Source organism: Aedes aegypti, unplaced genomic scaffold (assembly GCF_002204515.2).
Source record: "Aedes aegypti strain LVP_AGWG unplaced genomic scaffold, AaegL5.0 Primary Assembly AGWG_AaegL5_hic_scaff_1005_PBJ_arrow, whole genome shotgun sequence".
NCBI lineage: Eukaryota > Metazoa > Arthropoda > Insecta > Diptera > Culicidae > Aedes > Aedes aegypti.
The window spans coordinates 10,508-14,902 of NW_018734412.1; the positions used below are offsets into that span (position 1 = coordinate 10,508).

At 39.2% G+C, this 4,395-nt stretch overlaps 1 long non-coding RNA gene across 1 annotated transcript; it reads right to left on the reverse strand.

Moving 5' to 3' along the window:
• Nucleotides 1-1,471: 1,471 nt before the first annotated feature.
• LOC110680193 lies at nucleotides 1,472-2,171 on the reverse strand. Its single transcript, XR_002502785.1, has 2 exons — nucleotides 2,019-2,171; nucleotides 1,472-1,954 (listed from the first exon to the last, which is right to left on the reverse strand). It is a non-coding gene; the product is annotated as an uncharacterized LOC110680193 (long non-coding RNA).
• Nucleotides 2,172-4,395: the final 2,224 nt, after the last annotated feature.

The following is a 4,395-nucleotide window of genomic DNA, read 5'->3' on the forward strand; positions in this document are numbered from 1 at the left end:
ATAAGAGTTCATAATATTGTCGGTGCTCAAAAGTTATTTTTTTATGGTTTAAAAAAGTATTGTATTTTACCATATAAGAAAAACGAAAAATTTTGTATGGAGACTGCAAGCATGTTGAAAAAAATCGATTGGGACTAAATTTAATCGTTTAGTTTCAATCAAATTATATTTTAAATGAAAGTTTAAGTTCTATTATGCATGTTTGGTGGATAAGATTTCAAAAAAGTTTGATAAATCATACCTTAAATTTTATGTGAACATCAATAAAACCAGTGTTTCATACGACTCTGGCGACCTGTAGCTAAAAATTGTGACGTGCTGGAACATTTCTGAGAACAGCATCAGATTCAGCAACCCTAAATCTACTCGAGACACATAATTTGGTTCTTGAGACACGCAAAAATGTCATTTTTGTTGCGCTGTGTAATTGATGAAAAACCAAATAAATGAATGATTAATGACTTGAATATTAGTCCAACGTAAAATGCCATCTCATCTAAATAATTCCATTATTAATGCAGTTCGGAAATCAACTGATTTCTTGTTTCTTGCCATCAGAGACTGCAATTCGTAATCCTTATCGGTGTGTTGCGTTAACTCCGCGCTTGCCCCTTTGGTCATCTGTAATACAATATGAACTTCTAACTGCTCGCCATCTTTAGGTATTGCAGTATTAGCAATATCACGGCTTAAGATATCAGGGATAGGAATAATAACTCCTTTTACGTACATCACTGTGGGGTTAGATATTGAGTAATGATGAAATAATTTAGTTCGTCAAGGACCGGCACAATTTGCATACCGCAATCAAGAGCAAGGTGACGAGCATCAAATCCTCTGTCAACGCTGCCATGAACGAGCAAAAAGCGTTGAAGATGAGAGCAGAGCTTGCCGAAAAGGCACTTACATGGTTACGGAGCAAGCAGTGGCTGACAAGCTGAAGGCCCAGAATGTATGAGGTCACTGTTGCGACAGAATCGGTAACACTGCCAAGCACGACCTATACATAGACCGAGGAATCGCCTATCATGGAATGAAGAGATATGTCATCGCAAAACTGAAAGTCATTTCTAAAGCAAATTGTGCATTCTCATAAGTTGAATTCAATTATAAAACCTTAAATAATAACCTAAAGTATTCTTTTTGAATTGTTATCTATTAAACGAGTGCGTGGAGTAATTTGTTTGAACTAAAGGTTAGTAATGTGAATTAAATGAGCTAGAAGTTAAATTATATCACTATAATAACTTTAGCAGAAAAATCACTCGTCCACGGTGTTAGGAATTCTAAAGGTTGGGAACCACTATTGTTCCCACCTCGGCTTTGTCCTGGGACTCAGGGTCGTTTACGCGGTATCGAAGGAATTGGAGGCGGAAGGACTTCCCTTGAAGAACAAAGCAAGGTGGACCGATCAACAAAAGAGAAAGAAAGCAGGGCTTGCGCTTTGAAATGATAGGCGACAAGTAAAAAGTTTAACTTTACATCATTCTATTATTAATTTCTTGATTCATCATAGCAAGGAAGGGGGGGGGGAGTAACTCAAGGAAAGGAAAGCAAAGGAAAGGAGTTTACTCACATACCGTTGGCTGTGGGCACTCTAGCAGCTGGCAGGAAGTCGGCTTCCCTCGACTGTCCGGGATCGGAATCGTCGGGACCCCATCGGCATGCTCTTCCGTCCTTCCTGGTAACGTTTGGTGGTGAATGGATGATGCCTCACACGTCGGCGGGGAACCGTCTCGGGATTCTCTAGCTCTGGCTTCTCTCCTGGCCGTCCACACGACAGTGGTAAATCCGGAACTGTTGTCTCGGGATGAAATAGGGGGTGGCGGGCCGCTATCGTTTGACCGACCGATAATGGGGCGACGGGATGGCACAATGGCGATGATTCCGTTCACTCACTAACAGTCACAATCGGGACCTTTTTCCACTTTCACTCGACTAACTTATCCGTTCACTATCGGAGTAAAAAAGAAATTAATTAAACTCGCGCACAACTGGCGGTGACTGTTTGCGTTCACCTAATAGAGGCCGATTCTGGGATGACCGGCAGTTTTATCTCCCTCTCGGTGGGTGACAGTCAGCTGTTCGCTCGATGACATTGACGGTTGGTAGCAAGTGGTAGCGGAGTAGGGATGTTCAGGATAGGAAAACGGGGGTTTAAATTCGATATTATATTTTAGTTTCGTTAAGTTTATTTAATTCAGTTCAATTTCAAATCCAATTCATTCGTTTAATTTAATGTGCCTTTAATTCTATAAAAAAAATATTTCAAATTACGATAAGCCCTAATAATAAGAATAACAAGAATAAAAACTATTTACAACGATAAATTATGTACAAAAAAATGTAACCTTTTTTGGAAGGTTACATTCATCCCCCACTTTAGGAAAAAAAACCTTGTTTTTTTCTAGAGAGAAATGAGATTGGATTTCAGGTTAAATGGAATCTCGTGGCCCTCCTCTTAATGATTGTTATTTTGATTTTGCGGAATGATTTTTCCATAAAGAGGAGCTCTTTTCCGCAAAATCACTTCACAATCATTAATAGAGACTGTCCACTGCAGGGAATTTGGTCAGGGAATAGGATTTCAGTATGGCCCTCCTCTTGTTAAACGTTGGTTTGATTTTGTGAAATGATTTTTTCCATGGAGAGGAGCTCTCTTTCACAAAATCACTCAACATTTAATAATAGAGACTGTCCATTAAGGAAAGGTTCAATTTAGGAGTTCCTGTATTGGCAGCTCTCTTTTGGCTGACTGTTAGTTTGATTTAATGAGATGATTTTTCCGTGTAGAGAGGAGCTCTTTCTCACCAAATCACGTAACTTTTAGCCATAGAGTCTGGCTGCCAAGCTAAGAATCCCACTTCATCTCAGGATAAGTAGGTCGCGGTAAACCTCTTTCTCTTGTTAATGACATCCAATCTGGAAAAGTGATTGATTCCTCGATGGGAGCTCTTCTTTTCGAGATTAGTTGTCACTGCCCAAGATTAAAGGAATTACCGGGAGAGGCTAACATTCCCGATCTATGATCGAATTGAAGAAAAAAGGGACCTTGTTCTCAAATTCGTAATAGATTCACTGAATGCTAGTTCTCCTATAGTGGCTCTCTACCCCTGCAGTTTAAGTGATAATTTGAAGCAATGATTGATCACTGAAGGAGGCTCTTTTCCTTCAAATTACATGAAACTGCAGCGCGAGCCTGACCACTATACTTCCTATTTATCATAAGTGGAAATAAGATGACAATGTTTGAGTTGTATCGAAATGATATATGAAATAGGAAAATTCAGCCTTATAGAAGAGTGGTTCGTCAGAATAAATCGGATCTTGTCCATCCTCTTTCCATCAACATTAGAAATTAAACTTTAATTTTAAAACTAGATACTGCTACCCTTAAAACTAGTTTACAATTAGAAGAGAAAATAAATATTTTGGAACCTCTTCATTTTGTTTTCAAATATCACCGAAAAATTGATTCGGGAAAAAATATATTATGCTTCACTCACACATCCATTCAATCCCCCCCAACATTCATACGAAAACATTCATTCACTCATTACATTCATACAGTTGTCTGGCTTAAAACAGGATCTACCCCGAACAACATAGTTCCAAATACACACGCTATATATTATTTATTCTACTGTTTAATATTTGTAATTTTAGGGATCCCTATTCTAATTATTTTCGGGAGTCTAGCCTTGTCGCACTAGACCCCTCGATTTTCAAGGTAGGAATTTAACAACCTTGGGCTGCTTTTATTCTGCCGGTAAACAAACCCCTGAGTTTGACTCTGGTAAAATTTCCCAGAAAATGTCAACAGAGGGCAAGAAAAAGAAGCTGAAGAAGATGATGAGGGTGAGGAGGAGAAATCAAAACAACAACAATTTATCTGACGACGACGATGGTAAGGCAGGCATGAATGAAACAGATTGAGAATGAAAGAATGTAAATAAACGGGTAAGCAATGTATGTTATTCCGGTAGTGATTGTTCTTTTCAGATGATTGGAAGCAGAATTCTTGGAAGAAAAGCAGTGCAGATGTTCCCCAATATTTCGTAGTGTCCGTATCACCCGGGTTTAAGGTGAACCGCAGGCCAAATGCCTAAGTTTTTGCCGGTAAGATCTTCCAGCTCGTAGGAAGATGAACCTATTTTTGCTTTTACCTTACACGGTAAATACTGCCGCCCTAATTTAGCGTTATAGTTATCGGCGGCTGACGATTGTTTCATATTCTTTCGGTAGACTAGTTGCCCTACCGAGAAAGATTTTGCGAAGGTACGACTTCGCAAATTGTAACGGTCCCGAGACACGTTATGGGCTTTTTCCAGATTCTTACGGACAATCTCGTGAATTTTAGAGAACATTTGCTTCTGCCTTTCCTCCCTCTTTTCC